Below are 23,435 nucleotides of genomic sequence, written 5' to 3' on the forward strand. Positions count from 1 at the left end.
TTTGCATTCTACTAACTCAGATAAAACCTGGTCCTGGTTTGACGAGTGTATGGCTTTGGATCACGGATAAAACCTGGTCCTGGTTTGACGAGTGTATGGCTTTGGATCACGACCGCCGCCCTCCGAAGATATTCCAGGAGATTTGTTCTTCCTGCTTGCACTCGCAGTGATAACCTTTTTGCCTGCACCTTGGGATTCTTGGTGCTCCTCTGCTTCTGGTTCCTCGTCTTCCTGAACACCTTCCAGGACAGAGACCACTGAGTCCATGGTCGGCCTCTTCTTGGGGTCCCCGCACAGGCACTCAAAGGCAAGGGCAGCGACTTTTTGCGCCGCGGTGAACGAGTACAGACCACCTAGACTGGCATCTATGACGCAACGTATCTTGTGCTTATGTTTGAGATATGGTCTGGCCCAATCCACAAGATTTTGCTCCTCTGTTGGCCGGTTCCGGTCGATGACACGGCGACCGGACAACATCTCCAGAAGCACCACTCCAAAGCCATAGTTGTCACACTTCTGTGTAAGATGACCTGCAAGTGTAGAGTTGTTATACATAAGCTTATTACACCTTCAATATGAGCTCTGAATGAAGCTGACAACAAAACAAGAAAGACACCATCGCAACATCTTCGCACCAAAATAAATAACATTTGTGAATCAATGCATTAACAAAAATAAAATGGTTAAAAATAAAAGAAGGCCACACCTTCTCTAAATTCAGAATGCTATGTTCAACTTTTCAAACCCAGAGTAAGTAATTGGCATGCTTGCTTGGTAGCCAAAAATGGTTTGCCAATATTTGGCATACGAACATTTGGCTAGTTATGCGAGGTTGGCAAAGTAGGCAACCAACCATTTGGTTGCCAGTTTTTTTGGCTTGCCTATGTAGCGGCAAGCTTGTGTAACGCAACGGAAGGCAACCTTACAACTATCAAACATGGAGGCTCCCGTGCTTGATTTGGAGCAGCCTCCAAAAGATATGCCGATTGCACGGAGACAGCGACTCTGCTAGACTGCCCTTTTTGGCCAAAATCACCAAACAAGGGCGATTATTATGGAGATCGGACACTTATGGCAACTCTACTAGAGTTGCTCTGAAGTATTGGACCCTAATATCCAAGGTACGTCAGCTGGGGGTCTGTCCTCCTGTGATTCATTCGTTCGTGAAGGCAGCCTCCAACGAACGTTTCAGGTGGTTCGCTATTTGTTCCCTCTAGCATGACTCCTGTTTGACTCAGAGACCCATTTAACTTCTCTTTTATTTTAAACGCCACCAACAAAAAAAAAATACCATGATCTAATTTATGGAAAAATGTCATGCTACTTTATAACAACTGCCATCTCTCATTTTATAAATATACAATGAGGAAAACAACAACAACAACATAACAAAGTCTTTATTTCCAAATAAGTTGGAGTAGGCTAGAGCTGAAACCCATAAAATCTCGCAACCAACTCATGGTTCTAGCACATGGATAGCAAGTTTCCACACACCCCTGTCCATGGCTAGTTTTTTGGTGATACTCCAGTCCTTCAAATCCTTCTTTACGGACGCCTCCCATGTCAAGTTCGGTCTACCCCGACCTTTCTTGACATTTTGAGCACGCTTTAGCCGTCCGCTATGAACCGGAGCTTCTCGATGCCTGCGCTAAATATCCCAAACCATCTCAGACGATGTTGGACAAGCATCTCTTCAATCGGTGCTACCCAACTCTTATCTCGTATATCATCATTCTGGACCGGTCCTTGTGTGGCCACACATCAATCTTAACATGTGCATCTCCGTCACACCTAACTATTAACATGTCAAATTTTAGTCGGCCAACAATCAGTGCCATACGACATTCCGAGTCAAATCACCGTCCTATAGAACCTGCCTTCTAGCCTTTCTGTCACTCTTATCACAAAGAACGCTAGAAGCTTGGTGCCACTTCATCCATCCAACTTTGATTCGATGGTTCACATCTTCATCGATATCCTCATCCTTCTACAGAGATGACCCCAAATATTAAAAGGTGTCCTTCTAAGGCACCACCTGCCCATCAAGGCTAACCTCCTTCTCCTCGTGCCTAATAATACTGAAATTGCACCTCGTGTATTCAGTTTGAGTTCTACTAAACCTAAAACCTTTCAATTTCAAGGTTTGTCTCCATAGCTCTAACTGCCTATTAACCCTTGTATGACTATCATTGACTCGCACGACATCATCCAAAAAGAGCATGCACCATGGGATATCTCCTTGCATATCTTTGTGACCTCACCCATCACCAAAGCAAAAAAGATAAGGGGTAAAAGCTGACCCCTGGTACAGTCCTATTTTAATCCGAGAGTCATCAGTGTCGCCATCACTTGTTCCAACACTTGTCACACCATTATCATACATGTCCTTGATGAGGGTAATGTGACTTTTGTTTCTCCAAGGTCCACCACATGACATTCCACGGTATCTTATCATAGGCCTTCTTCAACTCAATGAACACCATATGCAGGTTCTTCTTTTGCTCGTTGTATCCCTTCATAAGTTGTTGTACCAACAAAATGGCTTCCATGATCAACCTCCCACACATGAAACCAAACTGATTTTTGATCACGCTTGTCATGTTGAGTATGATTAAAAAAAGGTCATATGAAATACAAAATAAAAAATTCATGCTGAACTTTAAAACTGCCATTAACAAAAAAATCCGCACAAGTTTATAAGTTGAGAAAATGCCATGGTCCAAAAACATTTGGCATGCTACTTTATAAGACTGCCAAACTCTAGATAAAAAGTTTTATCTGGATAAACCCCAAATAAAACTGTCATGCCAATAATAATGAGAAGTGCCATCCTCTCAAACATTAAAAAATGTCATCCTATTTAGAATAAAAAGTGCCATCCCCTCAATAATAAAATGCTATCCTATTGTTAATAAAACTGCCATGGCATTAAAAATAAAAAATGCCATATCTCAATAATAAAAATGTCATCACATTATTGATAAAAATGCCAACCTATTGTTAATAAAAATGTCGTGCGCTTAGTAATAAAACTGACAACAACAACAACAACAAAGCCTTTAGTCCCAAACAAGTTGGGGTAGGCTAGAGGTGAAACCCATAAGATCTCGCGACCAACTCATGGTTCTCGCACATGGATAGCAAGCTTCCACGCACCCCTGTCCATTGCTAGTTCTTTGGCGATGCTCCAATCCTTTAGATTTCTCTTTACGGACTCTTCCCATGTCAAGTTCGGTCTACCCCGACCTCTCTTGACATTATCAGCATGCTTTAGCTGTCCCCTATGCACTGGGGCTTCTGGAGGCCTACGTTGAATATGCCCAAACCATCTCAGACGATGTTGGACAAGCTTCTCTTCAATTGGCGCTACCCCAACTCTATCTCATATATCATCATTCCGGATTCAATCCTTCCTTGTGTGGCCACACATCCATCTCAACATGCGCATCTCCGTCACACCTAGTTGTTGCAGATGTTGCCTTTTAGTCGGCCAACACTCAGCGCCGTACAACATAGCGGGTCGAACTGCCGTCCTATAGAACTTGCCTTTTAGCTTTTGTGGCACCCTCTTGTCACAAAGAATGCCAGAAGCTTGGCGCCACTTCATCCATCCGGCTTTAATTCAATGGTTAACATCTTCATCGATATCCCCATCCTTCTGCAACATTGACCCCAAATAACGAAAGGTGTCCTTCTGAGGTACCACCTGCCCATCAAGGCTAAGACCCCCCTCCTCCTCGTGCTTAGGGTCAGTTCTTTTGGTAGCTTCTAGAATAAGCTAAAATAAGTTACCCCCTACCTAGCTTATTCTAGAAGCTCAATCAAATATATTCTTTTAGAAGCCTACTAATTAAGTCTTGATTACTAGGCTTCTAGAAAAATATTTTTAGTTGGGCTTCTAGAATAAGCTGGCTAGGGGGCAGCTTATTCTAGAAGCCCAAAAAAGCTACCAAAAGAACTGGCCCTTAGTAGTACTGAAAGCGCACCTCATGTACTCGGTCTTAGTCCTACTAAGTATAAAACCTTTCGATTCCAAGGTTTGCCTCCATAACTCCAACTTTCTATTGACCCCCGTCCGACTATCATCGACTAGAACCACATCATCCGCAAAGAGCATACACCATGGGATATCTCCTTGTATATCTCTTGTGACCTCATCCATCACCAAGGCAAAAAGATAAGGGCTCAAAGCTGACCCTTGATGCAGTCCTATCTTAATCAGAAAGTCATCAGTGTCGCCATCACTTGTTCGAACACTTGTCACAACATTATCGTACATGTCCTTGATGAGGGTAATGTACTTTGCTGGGACTTTGTGTTTCTCCAAGGCCCACCACATAACATTCCGCGGTATCTTATCATAGGCCTTCTCCAAGTCAATGAACACCATATGCAAGTTCTTCTTTTGCTCCCTATATCTCTCCATAAGTTGTCGTACCAAGAAAATGGCTTCCATGGTCGACCTCCCAGGCATGAAACCAAACTGATTTTTTATCACGCTTGTCATTCTTCTTAAGCAGTGCTCAATGACTCTCTACCATAGCTTCATTGTATGGCTCATCAATTTAATTCCACGGTAATTAGTACAACTCTGAACATCTCCCTTGTTCTTGAAGATTGGTACTAATATACTCCATCTCCATTCTTCTGGCATCTTGTTTGCCCGAAAAATGAGGTTGAAAAGTTTGGTTAGCCATACTATCGCTATGTCCCCGAGGCCTCTCCACACCTCAATGGGGATACAATCAGGGCCCATCGCCTTGCCTCCTTTCATCCCCTTTAAAGCCTCCTTGATTTCCGACTCCTGAATTCGCCGCACAAAACGCCTGCTAGTCTCATCAAAGGAGTCGTCCACATCAATGATAGAGCTCTCACTCTCCCCATTGAATAGCTTGTCAAAGTACTCCCGCCATCTATGCTTAGTCTCCTCGTTCTTCACCAGGAGTTGCTCTGCTCCGTCTTTGATGCACTTGGTTTGGTCAACATCCCTCGTCTTCCTCTCTCGGATCTTGGCCATCTTATAGATGTCCCTTTTGCCTTCCTTCGTGTCTAACCGTTGGTAGAGGTCCTCATACGCCCGACCCCTTGCTTCACTCACAGCTCGCTTTGCGGCCTTCTTTGCCATCTTGTACTTCTCTATGTTGTCTACACTCCTATCCAGATATAGGCGTCTGAAACAATTTTTCTTATCCTTAATTGCCTTCTGGACATCATCGTTCCACCACCAGGTATCTTTAGCTTCTCTTCTACTTCCCCTGGACACTCCAAACTCCTCTGAGGCCACCTTACGAATGCAAGTCGGCATCTTCATCCACATGTTGTCTGCATCACCTCCTTCTCCCAAGGGCCCTCCTTAATGACCCTCTCCTTAAACGCCTGAGCTACCTCCCCCTTGAGCTTCCACCACTTCGTTCTAGCGACTTTGGCACGCTTGTCCCGCTGGACACGAATCCGAAAGCGGAAGTCAGCAACCACAAGCTTATGCTGAGGGACAACACTCTCTCCAGGTATCACCTTACAGTCTAGGCATGCACGCCTGTCTTCTCTTCTCGAGATGATGAAATCGATCTGGCTAAAGTGTTGCCCACTACTGTAAGTCACTAGATAAAACTGACATGCCATTAAAAATAAAAATGTCATCTCTCAATAATAAAAACAACATCACTCCATAATAAGAATGTCACCCTCTGAATAAAAAAATTGTCATCCTCTTAAAAGAAGGCCATGTATAAAAAAATGTTATGTGAGGAAATGAAAATATCGGGATTTTCATATGCAATAAAAAATAAATTAACTTCAAAAAAAATTGTGGCGCTTAAACAAAAAAACGTCTCATCCTAGTGGTGATGGGCGCCTGGACACGCACAGGAGGTCGCAGGTTCGACCCTCACCTGGTACACAGTGCTTTATGGAGATGTTTTGTGATAGTCAGATTGCTATATGTCTTATAAAGGATAAACCTTGTCCTGAAATAACAAAGCACCGTGATATACCACTATGTTCAAGATGCTATTGCAGCTAGGGTTAGGTTCCGAGCCGCCACCGCCGGCCATTTCTCCATCGAGCTTCCCCTTTTCTTCCGGGCAGATAATCCTGCTGCTGGTAGCCGCCGCCATTCCAGCCTGCAGCAGCCGTCCTTGCCAGCCAGTGCTGCCTCCTCGGTTGCCAGCGTCCCTATCTGCCAGCCTCCTGGTTCTTCTTCCCCACCATGTTGCTTCCAAAGACCAAGAAGAAGTCTGCTGCCGTCATCAACCCTCTCCTGAAATGGCACCCTCCACCACCACCACCACCACCACCACCGGTGGTGTTGTCCCAGTCCCACGATGTCCTGTTATCTTTAACAAATAGAACTATAAGGACTGGGTACAGCACATGAAGTTGCACATGAGGGGCCAACTGGTCTGGGAGCCTCTCTTTTTTGACTACCTGATTCTCCACCTTCACCGCCACATGTTAGGTCCACTCCTAGCCCTTCACCTGTGTCTGCTCATGAGCTTCAGCTCTACACAATATGTGGTTTCTGTTCCTGACTCTCCTACCCGGGTTGAGCCATCCACTCTCCCCCTTTTTCTTTGGAGAGTTTTTACGGTACCGTACTCCCTAAGATATCCAACCATAAGTCAATAGGGGTATTTTAGACCTTTTTATCTTGGCTAATTAATTTCAGTTCCTATTTTAACGGAACCGACAGCACGACGCCGCCGGGGTCGCACTGTTCATTTCCTGCCGTCTTCCCCATCGCTACTCACTTGTGAGATGCCATTCGATCTGCCCACAAATCTAGAAATCAAGAAGGCGCCATTTTTTTGTTAATTGCAGATTGTATCGAACTGTGACGTTGTACCAGGGTTGTGCTCCTCCCAGACATCCATCATGGCCTAGTATCCTATGCAGTGGAGGCGTCCCCGGCCACTTCGCGTAGGCAGAGCATTCGGCGCCAGCCAGTGACATGCACATCATGGTTCACGATGTACACAACCTGAACATGAGACATGCACCCTCGGTGGCGGTGACCCGCCATGGTCAAGCACGGCCGCACACGGTCGTCCTATTTATTTTGGGATTAGGGTTCATCATAAAATTATTATGTTTAAAGTATGCATTTTTAACCTTACGAGCAAGTCTCCGTTAAACCGACTCCTTATTTTATTTAGTCATGCATCCGTTTCTAATTAATAACAAAATAAAATTATGACAAATAAGTAAATCACCTATTGATTACTGCTTTACCCCTCACATTAGGATACTCCCTATTTTTTCAAGGGGCTTCTTTGCTTGTTTCCCCCACGCGTATATGTATCGATGCATGTTGGCCCCACGGGGTATATATGCTCATTTCATAACATTGATGAGATGAAAAATCTGGTTCCTACTACAAAATTATTCTTTAAATGAAGATTGTAGATATATGATCAGAAGACTATTAGAGGTGTGGGTGTGGGTCTATCATAGCGAAGGCTAGTAGCCCGGGTCTGTGGATAGCAAAGCACATGTGTTATGGATCATTCATTCATTTCTATAAGCAGTTTAGCTTTTCACTTCCAACTGAATTGAGTTGTACGCAACCTTATACATACCTATTGTATACCAAACCAGACGACCTCATTGTTAAATTTCTGTATATGCAAACACTTTTGATATACTCCCTCCGGTTTCCTAAACAAGGCCACTATCTCAATTTTCAGATACCAAGAAAGCAAAACCAACTAACAAAGTGTTGTAGTGTACATACGGATTGTCTAGCCCTTTTCACCAGTTTGGACTTTGTTGTGTTGGTTAGTGCATGAAGCTTAACATGATAACAGAGTCTGAGGTCTTCAGTTCAAGTCCCGGCTTTCGCAATTTATTCAAAAATTGTTGTTGCCCCCCTCTATGTCCATGTACATGCCTCGTTGATTGTCTAGCTCTTTTCATCAGTTCAGACTTTTGGTTGTGTTGCCTCGTGCATGAAGCTTAACATGGTATTGAAGTTAAGGTCTTGAATTCAAGTCTTGGCTGTCGTAATTTATTCAAAAAATGTTGCTGTCCCCCTTTGTCCATGTATAGATCTCTTGAGCCATACCTCGGAGTCTATCCACGTGCTGAATTTTTGTGTCACACGTTAGAAGGGGTGTTGAACTGTATATGTGGATTATCCACGTGCTGAATTTCTGTGTCACACGTTAGAAGGGGTGTTGAAGTGTATATGTGGATTGTTCAGCCATTTACATCAGTTTAAACTTTTGGTTGCGAGTCCTTAAAGCTTAACACAAAGAACATGATTAATTGTGTGGAAACCTCTCGTGTTTTGGGTTAATTAAGATATTGTGGTGCCTCTTTCTCTATGGTTGCATGCAACGTTCACATTAATGAGCACCATTGTACGAGGTAGAAACCTAATCAATTCTTCTCGGTGTAACTCCCCACGACTGTTGCGACCTCTGACTGGCCACAGAATCAATTCCCATGTTCTACTACATTGTAGGGCTGCATCCTTCGTTTGGGGGACGCTGGGACCGATTGCTCCTGCGTCTAGTTCTGCTAACCTAGGTGATTTCATCGTATCGGCTGAAGCAATGCAAGTTTTTGGCAAGCAATGGAAGGTTCTATTCGCCACGGCCAGTCACTGTGGAATGCACGAAACGCCGAGGTGTTTGACAACAAACAGTGTACTAACCACTACTCCATCCATTCCTAAATGTAAGTCTTTTTAGAGGTTCCACTAGGGGACTACATACAGATGTACATGTATATAGACATGCTTTAAAGTATAGATTCACTCACTTTGCTTCGTATGTAGTCCCCTAGTGGAATCTCTAAAAAGATATACATTTAGGAATGGAGGGAGTACATCACAACCTTAGTTTCAAACTACTTGTGGCTCTGGAGCAACCGTGCAAAGCGACAAGACAGGTGGAGGGGTGTGCTCGGGATGGCTGCGAAGATTCTACCAAATCCGATTTGGCGTGGCGGCTCCTCTGGCTGGTGGTTCTTGTGTATCGCGGGCCATGGTGGCACAGGCTGGCAGTCTCCGGTGGCCTTGGACGCTGGCGGTAAGCCCCTCGCGTTGGTTGTAGGCTGCTGGCAGCGGCGGTGGCCGGTGGTCCTTCTCGCGGGCGTGTGGAAGTGAGGATGTGGGCATTGGGTGGAGCCCTTAGCGTGGCGTGAGTCGCATGGGTGGGGCTGCTCGACGTCAGGAGTTGCCTATTGCCTGAGCGCCCCCCGCCGCGTTCGCGTGGATATGGGTTGTCCAGATCTGATGGGGCGGAACCTACCTCGCCTGGGTGCGATGCCTGTTGCAGACTGTCCGTCGGTGTGGGAGTTTGACATGGTCCTCCGGCCCGAGGTCAGGACAAGGTGGGAGCTTGGGGTCGCTTGGGGCGGCGTCTACACGCTATGGCGTCAGTGAAGGACCGTGGTGGTGGTGGTGGTCAGGACAACGCTAGCCGGATGTTGGGTCGGTGCTAATGGCCACGGATTTGGCGGCGTCTGAGTTGATGGCTCGATGATGGCTATCGGCAGCCACTGGGTCGTATCCCCCTCGATACACTGGGATTGAAGGGGATCGCAGGCGTGGGTGCCCCTACGGTGATGGCGCTGACCCGGGCTTGGGGGTTGATGTCGGGCTTCTCCTGTTGCGGTTCGTGCATTGTGAAGTGGGCGGGTGACGATGTCTCGTGGCTTGGATGTTGGGCCAACGGCCCTGCAAGGCAGTCCGCATGGTTGGCTCTTCGGTGAGCACCATGGTGGCGGTGGTGTTTATACCTCTTGGTTATATGGGCAACGAGAGGCATAGCGGCGAGTGGCTCGGACGTGCTCTGTCTCTAACTGGGACGATGCCCCCATCCGGATATGGGATCTGAACGTCGCGCTTCTGCTGAAGACTTCATGGTGACAGGGGGGCTATAGGGTGAAAGCCCTACGCTTTGGCGCTGACGGCGCTGATGCCTGCCGGCGCCACTATCTTCTTGAAGACGTCATCGTGGTGCGCCTCCCCGTGTTTGGGTTCCAGTTGAAGATCTTTGTCCGTTGTGGACTCGGTAGCGGCGACGCTATGTGTCGTTATCCCTCCTGAGGGCGTTGTCCTGGAGCTTTGGTGTAGTAGGGAGTAGTGTGATGTTGTTTTCCGATCGTCCTGTGTTATCTTTTGGTAGTGTAGTCGCTTGCGTTGTGTGTATTCCGACTATCATGGGATCGGTTTTGTAAGAGGGCCACCTCACCACCATGTATCGTTCAGCCGTGTACTTTGTTCGCTTGTTGCTTTACATATGAAGTGGGGAGAAATCCTGTTTCGAGAGATAGGAAGACAGAAACATACTTAATACATGAGCTGCCTTTCAGTTTCTCTTTTGAACGGTTGTACCCCTCCTGTTACTACCTCCCCTACCTCTTCTTAAACAGGCTTGGTTATGGCCGTGCAGCGCATAAGTAACCTTTCAAGTAATTGATCATATGGTCCCCAGGCTCAAGCCAGTTTTGAAAGCAGACCAGGCATGATGAAATACATAAGCTAGAGACTGCTCTACCTTCCCTTCAAAAAGAAAAGAAAAAATATGGTGGCCCTGTATAACTGCAAATTATATTTTAGATAATGGCTATGTATACAAAATAGGAGGGAGTAGTGAAGATCACTGATGACCGTCATGCGTCAACGTTCTTTTTAAGGTATTCCATGTGAAAATTAAATGTCAGAGTTTTCAATCTACTTTGTTTATTGCTCATCGATTTCAAATGAAAAACCTATATGCATAGTGTCTGAAGTTGTATTTCGAAGATTACCTGTTACAATATATTCCGGAGCAGCATAACCATATGTTCCCACAACCATTGTGGATACATGACTCCTCTCACCAACAGGACCATTAGTTGCGAATCCAAAATCAGTGAGCTTCGCAGTATAGTCCTGCACAGTAGTATGATGCATTCCTTTCAGTGGACATCACATGATCATAAAGGTGAAGTGCGATGTATTGACGATCCACTTACGCTGTCAAGGAGAATATTGGAACTCTTAACATCTCTAACAATAATATTTGTTTCTGTAATGTGAAGGTAAGCTATTGCTTTCGCAGCTCCGAGTGCAACTTTCATTCTCAGGTTCCATGCAAGAGGTCGACATGAGCCTCCTATATCAAAGATAGTAATTTATAAATATAACATACTATGGCGTTACACTAGCAGTACGAATAACAGTGGACAACAGTGGAGCACAAAGTCCTAATTTAACTTACTCCCAAAAAGATGTTCTTCCAAGCTCCCACGTGGTAGGAACTCGTACACTAGTAGCCGGTGCTTATCCTCCAAGCAGTACCCAAATAGCTTCACAAGGTTGGGATGGGAAAGGTGACCTAGGTAATTGACTTCTGCCTGTAAATGGAAAACATAACAGAGTTAAAAATCCTGCAATATTTCATCAGCACTTGTGAAGCTGTAACTGCCAAAATAGAATTCATCACTTCAAGATAAGATTTCGAAAGTGTACTTAGACCACACATGAATCTACATAGCTTCGAGGACAACAACACAAAATAGAATGGCAGTTATACTCACCAACCACTCTCGATGCCCTTGTAACCCCTCGTGGTTTAATCTTTTCACTGCAACAGGTATACCAGTGCGAGATTTGCAAGATGACAATGTGTTCTCATCGATCCATCCTTTATATACAGTTCCAAACCCTCCTTCACCAATCACACAGTCAACATGGAATTTCCTTGTGGCTGACCTGAGATTATCATAACTGAACATCTTAACACTGGCTGATGGCAAGATCTGGCATTTAATACTCCCATCTTTACCACCACCTAACATTCCTGCATATCATGTCTTCAGTACTTTTTAACGAACAAAACATACACAAAAAATACCAAATTAGCTTAATACTTTAAAATAAGATGTTCTCTGGTGGATACACTTTTGTATTAATCTACGTCAGGTCCATAGTTATGATGTTCTGCAAGATTTAAATGTTTGGTTCTATTCTTTAGGGAAACTGCACAGAAACTAGGAACCGACTCAAGCAAGCTTGGTCACTTGCCATCATCTAAAAATGGTATGAGCGGAGAGAAGCATAGTTGCCTGGAAAGGTCCAGGAGGGAGTCCAATATGTTACTTAGTTGGAGTCTGGTCAAAAGTACTAAATGCTTACCTGAATGCACGCATGGGTTGAAGGCCTGATTGCTACGTAGGTTGGTGACCTACAACAGAACTTTAGAGCTTCAGCTTTTGTTTATATGAGTCTCTCTTAGACTGAACATATAGTATTATTTACCCCAAAAAATGTATAGCAGTATTTAAACATTATTAGTCCTATTCTGTAGACACACTTAAACCACATTACAGTGATTGGTTGAAACATCAAAGAGCAGGCAAACTACTTTCAGTTTGTCAGGTGAGAAGACACAACCAAATAATTTTGAACTTATTGTACATGTCATGAAGTTAATGTATTTTTATGGTTAATGTACAGTTTAACTAGTTATGCATCAGAATATCCCGATCTATTCTTAGAAAACATCCTGATATAAAATATGCGAATGTGTAAGATGAGGGTTCCTTTATAGATAAAGGTAACTTAGATTGGCAGGGTGTAGTAAGAAGTGTGCTTTTTACAAACATGAGGGATTTGTCCAATATTTGTTCTTTGACTATTAGTTCACGCATTTTGCGTTGCGTGTGGTCAGATCTGGCATCTCCATCAGAGAGCACTACTCATATTTTTGGTAATTAGCTCATACGGGACCTAAAAGATTTAGGGAAAACTTATTAATTGGAGCGGACGAGTGGCCACATGTTGGGCAGTCAAGGTGTGGAGCCTCGCTGCGAACCTGGGTGCGACTACTGCGGCAAGAGGGCAGGGGAATGGCCCTCTCAGCGCATACAAGGTTGGACATAGCGATACGACTGCTTTTCATGAGCTATGGTTGGCAGTTTAGTTTGTTAGAGTTATCTTCGTGATGCCTTTTGGCTTTTGTATTCTAGTCTCTTGGCATCCTCTTGTAGCCTTTTGGCATCCTCATGTATGTGTATATATCTGGCTTTGTCCTCATAATAATATATGTTACTATTCCTCTAACATCAACATGGTATCATGAGCCTAGGTTAGGGATCTTTTTTGTGGGTGCCTCAACACGCCCAGACGATCGGCTGTGCTGCTCCATGCCGCTGCTGCTTCCCCGCCCTCGTGAACAGTCCATCTGCTGCCGCTACTCCCACCCACCCCTCTGGATCGAGCCGATACTCGACTTGCTTCCCGTCGCTGGCCGCCTCTGTCATTCGCCGTAGGACCATCTTCAATCACTGGTTCCCGCCGTCGGCCGCCTTCAGATCGGGGACGCCTGGTTGTTGTTTGTGCGTCTCGCACTTTAGATCGAGCCACCGAGGCGTGAGCCAGGCGCCATCGAGGCCTGCGACCAACCTGGTCTGAGCAACGAGCCGCTCTTGCTCGCTCCCGCCTCAGCGCCCCTGCCGTCGATGCACAAGTGGAGCACCACGTTCCTCCTGGATCGAGTCTCGACGCTTGCTCGTGGTCCCGCGTCGACCAGATCCAGCCTCGTGGTAGCACCGGAGACCCTGCCGCTCCCCGCCAACCGTCGTCCGGCTGTCACCGCCTACCGCTCGGCCTGTCGCCGCCAGCGTCGTCCATCGGCCGCGTTCGCCGCCATCCACCGGTGCCATCCGCCTGTCGCCACCGACCGCACATCCGGTGTTGCTGACTTCCGCGGGTGAACGTGTGTGTGTCTGTGTGGCGTGGAACTGCGACTGGTTCCAATACAGTTCGTGATCTAGATCCAGATTATATTCCTAAAAAAAGTAAAAAAAAAGTGGGGTGTGATTGTTAGGAAAGCAACTTATGTTTATTGAGGGCCAAGGGGCATATATATATATTACACAAGACTTGAGGTGCAAGGAAAGTAAACATAAACTAAAAAGCACACAATATGATGGAGTCATGTGCACCAGTACAACCGATGAAAGTCGCGAGAGGTGTCGAGAAAGAGCGACAATCATCATATGTGAAGCTCACAAGAGAAGCAGCAGTAAAGATACCACCACAACCTGCGGAAGACGCCGAAAGAGACGGCGATACAAACGAACGAGCATCAAGCGTCGAGGAACAACCCAGATGCGAGACAGGAGCAGCAGGAGCCACCAGGCAGCAAGGGACATGCAGACCCGAGAGGAACATTTTTTTTTGAACACTATCAACCGATGATGAACCACCAGAAATAGTACAGCACCATGTCACACGTGTGCACAACAGCCGTTGCAGGCCAGCACCAAGGCTAACCAAAGCAGTTTATGCCCAGGTCAACGGACGATGCAGCCCCGAACGGATCTCAATGGCCATGCACTGACGGATGGTCAGGCATAGATCGCAGCGGCAGCTGACGAACGGCGGCCGGACGGTGCCGGACGCGGACAGCGGACGGACGGCGGCCAGACTGTGGCGGAGTCGGACAGCGGCCGTACGGCTGCGGAGGCCGGAGGATGCGCGCGTCAGCAGCGCAGGAGTCCGTCCCAATCCAAGCAGCGGCGTCCTGCAGCAGCTTGATGGGGAAACAGCCGGAGGACAGGCTCAATCTGGAGCAACACACCGCCGGCTGGGGGCACGAGATCCAGCGGGATGAGGCGGCGGCGGCTGGAGGCGGAGAAGAGCCCAGGACGAGCCGTCCCTGCTCAGATCGAGCAGCAGAACGAGGCAGCGTGGAGCGCGTGAGATTGGATCGGGAGGGCGAGTTGCGGCGCCCGAAAAAAATAACCTAAGCTCTAATACCATGTTAGGAAAGCAACTTATGTTTATTGAAGGCCCAAGGGGCATATATATATTACACAAGACTTGAGGTGCAAGGAAAGTAAACATAGACTAATAAGGACTCCTAGACTAATACTAATAGACTAATGAGGACTCCTAGACTGATACTAATACTTCCTAACAATGATGTCTTCGTCGTCGGCCTACGTCATTGTCCCTCGCTTCTCGGTGATTTTTGATGGGGCTAACTATGCTGAGTTTGCTTTCTTTATGCGCATTCACATGAGTGGTATTCGTCTTTGGGGCGTTCTTTGGCAAGGTCCCGTGTCCGCCGTGCCCAGTTCCTCCTGTGGCTCCTATCCCACCGACGCCACAGGTTCTTCCCACGGGTGCTTCTGAGGCTGATAGGGAAGCAGACAGGATTGTTGATGATGATGTAGAGGCTGCTTATAATCAACAGGTTTTGGATTACTCGAATGCTCTTTCCTTTTATCGAGATAATTTGATTGCCAACACTCAGTGGTGTGATGATGATGCCCGTGCTGCGGCTGTCCTCACTTCCAGTGTGCTACCTCAGTTTGCTTCTGAGTTTATGGGGCTCAATACTGTCTTTGAGATGTGGACTCATCTTCACCAGCGCTATCAGCCCTCTGGTGATGCTCTCTACCTATCTGTGGTCCGTCAGGAGCATGCTCTTCAGCAGAGACTCCACTATTGATGAGTTCTACACTCAGAGTTCTGCTATCTGGCATCAGCTTGACTCTCTTTGCTCTCGTGTTTGTGTTACTTGCCCATGTTGTCAGACTGTCAGGTTAGACCTGGAGTTTCATCGCGTCTACGAGTTTTTGTCTCGGCTCCGTGGAGAGTTTGAGCCTCGACGTGCTCGGTTGTTTGCTCGTGGTCGTGTGCCTATTTTGGAGGTGCTTTCTGAGCTTCGTGCCGAGGAGACTCGCCTCGGTGGAGCTGGTTTAATTCTGGTTCCTTGTATGCATGCTACCCGAGCTACTGCTCCATCATTGTTTTCTCGCAGCAGTGCTCCACCGCTATTGCCCACTCCTTCTGCTAGTGAGGCTCGCTCTTGTGACGGTCGCTCTCGTCCTCATACTCATTGCGGCTACTGCAATAGGGATGGTCACCACGAGTCTAATTGTTTCAAGAAGAAGCGTGATATGCGTAATAGGGAGCGCAATTCTTCTTCTGGGATTTGAGCTTCTTCCTCGACAATGTCTACTCTCCTTGACTGAGCAGGATATTGTGAAGCTTAAGCGTCTACTTGCCGCTTCAGGTTCTTCGGCGGGAACTGCAGGCTCTGTGACTCGTGCTTCTAGTGTTGAGCAACCACCGTCTACACAGTCAAGTACATCCCCATGGGTTCTGGATTCTGGAGCTTCATTTCATATGTCTTCTGATTCTTCTGTCTTGTCCTCTCTTAGACCTCTCAATTGTCCTAATAATGTACCTACTGCTGATGGTACTCCTCTTCATGTTGCTAGTCGAGGCACTCTTTCCACTTCTTCATTTTATGTTCCGAATGTTTCTCATGTTCCTCGCCTTACCATGAACCTATTTTCCATAAGTCAGCTTACTGATTCTGGTTGTCTGGTCATTCTTGATTTTGATTCTTGCACTGTCCAGGATCGTCATACGAAGGCTCTGGTTGGGCTGGCCCTCGCTGCCTTGACTCCGAGGGGCTTTGGGAGTTAGACTAGCTTCATGTTCCTTCCGCTGCCACCACACTCGCCAGTACATCTGCCTTTGCCGCTTCAGCTACCAGCTCCTCCCAGCAATGGCATCATGGACTTGGTCACCTTTGTGGTTCTCGGCTATCATCTTTAGTTCGACGTGGTCTTCTGGGGCCTGTCTTAGGAGATCGTCTCTTTGCATTGTCAGTGTTGTAGGGTTGGTAAACAGGTTCAGTTACCTTATCCTACTAGCGAGTCAGTGTCTCAACGCCCTTTTGATTTAGTTCATTCCGATGTGTGGGGACCAACTCCCTTGGCTTCCAAAGGGGGGCATCGATACTATATTATTTTTATAGATGATTTCTCTCGCTGCACTTGGCTCTACTTTATGTCTTCTCGTAGCGAGGTTCTCTCTATTTATAAGCATTTTGCCGCCATGGTCCATACTCCGTTCTCTACACCTATTCGTGTGTTCCGTGCTGATTCTGCTGGCGAGTATATTTCCAAAGTGTTGCGTGGTTTTCTTGCTGAGCAGGGAACTCTTGCTCAGTTCTCTTGTCTAGGTGCTCACGCTCAGAATGTCGTGGCTGAGTGCAAGCATCGTCACCTTCTTGAGACAGCTCATGCTATGATGATTGTTGCCTCTCTTCCGCCTTATTTTTGGGTTGAGGTTATCTCCACTGCTACATATCTCATAAACATTCAACCCTCATCTGCTCTACATGGAGGTATTCCTCTAGAGCGTCTTTCTAATCATTCTCCTGATTATTCTGCTCTTCGGTTGTTTGGTTGTGTTTGTTATGTTCTCCTTGTCCCTTGAGAACGCACTAAACTAACCACTTAGTCTGTCGAGTGTGCTTTTCTGGGCTACAGTGATGAGCATAAGGGTTATCGGTGTTGGGATCCTATCGGTCGTCGGATGCGTATTTCTAGGGATATGACTTTTGATGAGTCTTGTCCATTCTACGCACGACCATCCTCTTTAACCTTTTCAATAGAGGATATCTCTTTTCTCATGTTTCCTAATAGACCTCCATCTGTGCCACATATTCCTCTACTCCTTATTGTCCCACTATTGCAGATCCAACATCGTCTTCTCCTATGGTTTCTTCTCCTCCCTTGTTGCATGTCACTCCACCTTCATCACCGATGTCTTCTCCATCTCCATCACCTCCGGCGGTTCCTTCTCATCCCACTTTTCCTTTTCATTATACCCGTCGTCGACGTGTTATGGATGAATCTACTGACGTGCCATCTACTTCTGATGTGTCGTCTTCCTCCCAGCCGACTTATGGTCTTCAGGCTCGGCCTTGCCCTCCTCCTGACCGCTATTCTCCTAGCCGATATGGTCTTTCGGTTGTACTTGAGCCTACTTCTTATCGTGATGTTATTGTTCACCCTGAATGGCAGTTTGGGATGGCAGCACTTGAGCGTAACGGCACATGGGATTTGGTTTCTCTTCCTCCCCGTGTTCGCCCCATCACTTGTAAGTGGGTCTATAAGATTACGACTCGGCTCTGATGGTTCTCTTGAGCGTTATAAAGCTCGTCTTGTGGCTCATGGCTTTCAGTAGGAGCATGGTCGTGATTATGACGAGACTTTTGCTCATGTGGCCCATATGACCATTGTCTGCACTCTTCTCGTTGTGGTCTCTGTTCGCCACTGGTTTGTGTCCCAGCTTGATGTTAAAAATGCATTTCTTAATGTGAGTTGCGTGAGGAGGTTTATATGCAGCCACCATCTGGATATTCAGTTCCCGATGGCACGGTATGTCGTCTTCGTCGCTCTCTCTATGGCCTTAAGCAAGCCCCTCGTGCTTGGTTTGAGCGCTTTGCCTTTGTGATCACTGATGTTGCTTTTCGCCCAATGATCACGATCTAACGTTGTTTGTCCACCTTTCTGCTCATGGTCGCACTCTTCTTCTTCTATATGTTGATGACATGATCATCACTGGCGATGATTCTGAGTATTACCTTTTTCAAAGCCCGTCTTAATGAATAGTTTCTTATGTCTGATCTTGGTCCTCTTTGTTACTTTCTTAGGACTGAGGTTTCCTGCACCTCTGATGGCTTTTTTATTTCCCAATAAGAGCATATCCATGATCTTCTTACTCGTGCGGTTCTTAGTGATTAGCGCACTGCTGAGACTCCTATGGAGCTCAATGTTCACCTTCATGCTTCTGATGGTGAGCCTTGACTGATCCGACGCGTTATCGTCATCTTGTTGGCAGTCTTGTGTATCTTGTTGTCACTCGTCCAGATATCTCCTATCTCGTCCATATTCTGAGTCAGTTTGTTTCTGCTCCCACTTCAGTTCACTATAGTCACCTTCTTCATGTTCTATGATATCTTCGTGGCACAATCTCTCATCGTCTACTTTTTCCCCGTTCTAGCTCGTTACAGCTCCATGCCTATTCGAATGCTATGTGGGCTAGTGATCCTACAGATCACCGTTGACTTTCTGCCTATTGTGTCTTTCTTGGTGATTCTCTCATTTCCTAGAGGACGAAGAAACAGATTGCAGTTTCTGGTTCGAGTGCAGAGGCCGAGTTGCGAGCTATGGCTCTTTTGACAGCAGAGGTAACTTGGTTACGATGGTTGCTAGAGGATTTTGGTGTTTCTGTTACTACACCTACCACCCTCCTGTCGGACAGCACAGGTGCTATCAGTATTGCGCGAGACCCCGTGAAGCATGAGCTTACCAAACATATTGGCATTGATGCTTCTTATGTGCGCGCTGTTATGCAAGATTATGTTGTTGCCCTTCAGTATGTGCCTTCTGGGTTACAGCTAGCGGACTTCTTCACAAAGGCTCAGACTAGAGCACAACATGGATTTCACATCTCCAAACTCAGTGTTGTGGATCCACCATGAGTTTGAGGGGGGGTGTTATATCAGTGATGTCTTTTGGCCTTTTGTATTCTAGTCTCTTGGCATCCTCTTGTAGCCTTTTGGCATCCTCATGTATGTGTATATATGTTGGCTTTGGCCTCATACTAATATATGTTGATATTCCTCTTAACATCAACATAGTTTTGGCATGTCACCGAAGTATCACCACATTTTATCTTTTGCCGAACCTTTTTATCCAATATCTTGGTTACTGGACTGTGTAACCGTTACCACAAACATAGTTTCAGCGTTGTAAACTTTTATGGCTGTGTGCATCCTGGAAGCAGAAACATACTAGAGCAATAAAAAGTTCTGTTATCTAAAAATATAATTAGTTATTCATCTTAGACAAATATGGTGAACAATTTTAGTAAATACAGGAATCTAATTAAATTATCAGGCTATAATAATACTCCCTCTATTCCTAAATGCAGTGCGCATAAAAAAATTCAAAAGTCAAACTTTCTAAACTTTGACTATGTTTATAGAGGAAAATATCTACATCTATAATATTAAATAAATATCCTTATATGCACCATTAAACATATATTTATAGTATTTTTATTTGGTAATATTTTTGTTGACACTTTTCTGACTAAACTTGGTCAAACTAAATAATGTTTGACTTTTACAAAATATTATGCTCACTACATTTACGAATAGAGGGAGTAATACCCATATGCCTATACTAAATATTAAACCCAACTCAATCCAATAAGCACATATGACAAAACTTATTTTTAGCTATAGCAACTTATACTGTTATAGAAGACCTTGTTTCTATTTCTTATAAATCACATAATTATATGAAAATGGTATACAGAAGGTTAAGTTAATAAATAGTATAGGTAATGAAGGGAAGATTATAAGTAAATGGCAGGAGTGTACTATTGTAAATTAGTGGTTAATTAAAGAATATAGTAAGGTGTTTAATTTAGCTCTTCCATATATGTCCACATAGCAAGAAGAAAGGCACAATCTGTGGACAGATGCAAACAAACAAAGCCACAATCTGTATCACCAGTATAGTGTGAGCTTATACCTGCTCTGTTGGTGAACTTCTGGCTGCATCAATCTTATTTAGTTCATCGATAATGGTAGTATCAATCTTATTCAATTCATCCACAACCTCGGCTATAGTAGGCCTTTTCACTCGGTCAGCCTCCACACATCTTGATGCTATTTCAATGCATTTCTTAACTCCATCTGATGTCTGTGACAACTCAGTTGTCTGCAACGCCTTTTCCCAGTTCTCATGTACCTGCGGAATTGAGACATAATATGCTGGAAGGTGACACATATGCACACTGGTAAGTGGACAGAGCATAATATTTGGGGGGGGGGGGGGGGGGGGGGTATTGTTCGACGTATATTTTCTTACAAGTTGAATAAATTCTAGGGAAGACATATCCGCAAATTTGGAGTAGCCCTCTTGTCCTGCCATTATTTTTATAATTGTAACACCCAAACTGAACACGTCAAACTTTGGTGTGATTTGGGATCTATTGATGTATTCTGGTGGCATGTATCCACTGCATGTATCAGATACACTTACTTTAATAACGAGTTATAACCACAGAAGTTGATTACTTTTCATCAGTTATGAACTCACGGTGTTCCTATAATTCCTTTTGTGGAATAGGTTTCTGTTGAATCGAAGAGTCTAGACAGACCAAAATCTCCTATCTTTGGCATCATATTCCTATCCAGCAATATATTTGCTGGTTTCAAGTCCAGATGGAAAATCGATTCTTTTGATCCATTGTGAAGGTAATTTAATCCTTCACAGATTCCTTTAATGATTTTGTAACGCGTGTGCCAACCAAATCCACACGATTCATCTGCAGAGGTAACAGAAATATGTCACCAGGCCTTAACTTGGGGATCGTTGCGTTCATACAAAAATGAATATTGTCTAAGTAGAGCAATATCATACCAGAGAGATGTTTGTCAAGGCTTCCACCCTCCAAATATTCGAAGCAGAGAGCTCTATCTTCCACCGTGGCAAGAACATATTTCCCATTGTGCTCTACACATTTATGACGTATTTCATGGCAGTAGCCAACAAACCTTACTATATTTTTATGGTGGACCCTCATAAGGTTAATACACTCATTCTGAAATTGCTTGTCGCTGTCAAGTCCTGGATGCTTGTAATAAAGCTTCTTCACGGCAATCACTTCCCCATTGTCGAGTGTTCCCTGTTAAAGTATCTTGTTAATATGTGTCAGGCCTCAGAGTTAGTGATGGTATCACTTGAAAAGAAAAATGGTATATAGTGATCATACCTTGTAGACTACTCCGTACCCGCCAACACCAATTCTGTTGTCCTCAGAAAAATCATTTGTAATTTTTTTTAACAATTGGAATGTAAAATCCCTTGGCGACGTACTTGCATGTTGTAAATTGTTCTCCATGGTATTGTCTAATTCCTAGTAGGACGAATTGGACATACCATCGACCTAGTAATACAGAAGAAAAAATCAGAGAAGATATGGGCATGTATATGCATTTTTGAGGAATTCATATGCACAATTTTTCACAAAGAATAGACATTTTGCTGCAGCCACACATTCAAGCATATGTTTTGTTGAAGGCGGATAGAGCCTAAACTTTGGGTCCAGTCAGAGTTGATTACAATAATGCCTCCCAACTTAGCAGAAAATACCCCAAAAGGAAAAAAAAACTACTAGGAGTGCATGGATGTCACCGGCGAGGTGTGGGAAGTAAATATTATGAGGCATAAAAAAACCAGAGAAAGGGGGAGGAAGAACCGAAGAACAGATCTGGGGCCTTACCTCTGTACCTGCGGTGGCATGGTACACACGGCGCAGGGAGTCGCCGTCAACGGACGACAGTAGCTACTGTAGAGACGGAGAAACTGCTGGCCAGGTCGCTACAGGTGGGTGTGGGTGCGCCCCCCTCCCCCTCCCCTCGCACCGCCGGCGAGCACGACGGCCGCAGGCCCGCAGGCAGGAAGTTGGGGAGGACCGCCGGACGGCTGCGAGGTTTGTGAAGCTTCTGCGCGTCTCCGTGGAAGCGAGCAGGGGGTCAATCCCGCGTTCGTGGCTCCTCTCGTTGTTCCTCGGAGAGTCGGAGTTGGACTCGAGTCTTTTTTCTGCGAGTGATTGGACTCGTGCCCTTCTTGTTCTGTTCTGGACACAGCAGGGAGCATCTCAGGCGCTAAGATCATCTCCAACAGTGGCGGTAAAAGACGCGGGGAAATGTGAATTTAACGCTGGCGGAGCGGTTTGGTGCGTTTCATTGGACGCGGTCCGGCGCGCTAGCTTTGGCGCGTGGCGTTCTACGCGTTTTATAAATTTAACGCCCCTTTACGCGCCTTTCCACCGCTCTGTGCCTCGCCAAACGTCCTCTCATCGCTCTCGCTGCCGCTCTTTCTCATCTTTGCTCGCCTCGCCGTCGCTCCACAAACGATGCTTCCTAAAGAGGAGCGACACCGTGATGCCGCCATCATCTGATCTGGAAAACCAGATCCTAGGGTTTTTCCTGGAGCAGCACGAGTGGATCGACCTCCTTGCGCTCGTCCATCCAAACACGAAGACTCTGTAAGATCTGTCGTGCGTAGCACCTGCCGAACAGGCATGACAAAACGTAGCACGTGTCGACCAGGCATGACCTGACATCACCACCGAAGCTCCGTGCAGGACGAAGACGCTCCACCTCCTGCCTCTGTGTTTCAGTGCTGCTCCACAAACGATGCTCCCTAGAGAGGAACGACACCGCAATGTCGTCATTGTCCGATCTGGAAAACCAGATCCTAGGGTTTCTCCTGGAGCAGCACGAGTGGATCGACAGTAGTTACAAGATGAAGCCTTCATCAAGGTAACGGCGCATAACGCCGCCATAGTCCGTCGTTGGCTCGGTTTTCACCGGCAACTATGTCTCCCCGACTCGCAGCCAGTACCGAATCCCGCGACGAGCCCGGTCACGGGATCCCAAGATCCGCTGTCACCGGTGGCGCCACAAAGACCCACCACCTGGCCTGTCATCCCCGGCGGAGGGGACGCCGCCACCATCATGGTCGGATCCGGGTTAGCCGTCGCCACCGCCAAGACCGGATCCGGGCTGAACGCCGCCGCTGCCACCACCACCGGCCACGCCCAGCCC

The 23,435-nt window shown here is 46.0% G+C and overlaps 1 pseudogene; it reads right to left on the bottom strand.

Moving 5' to 3' along the window:
- On the bottom strand, positions 1–22,484 carry LOC123398744 (annotated as a pseudogene).
- Positions 22,485–23,435: the final 951 nt, after the last annotated feature.

The sequence above is a fragment of the Hordeum vulgare genome, chromosome 5H (assembly GCF_904849725.1).
Source record: "Hordeum vulgare subsp. vulgare chromosome 5H, MorexV3_pseudomolecules_assembly, whole genome shotgun sequence".
Lineage (NCBI taxonomy): Eukaryota > Viridiplantae > Streptophyta > Magnoliopsida > Poales > Poaceae > Hordeum > Hordeum vulgare.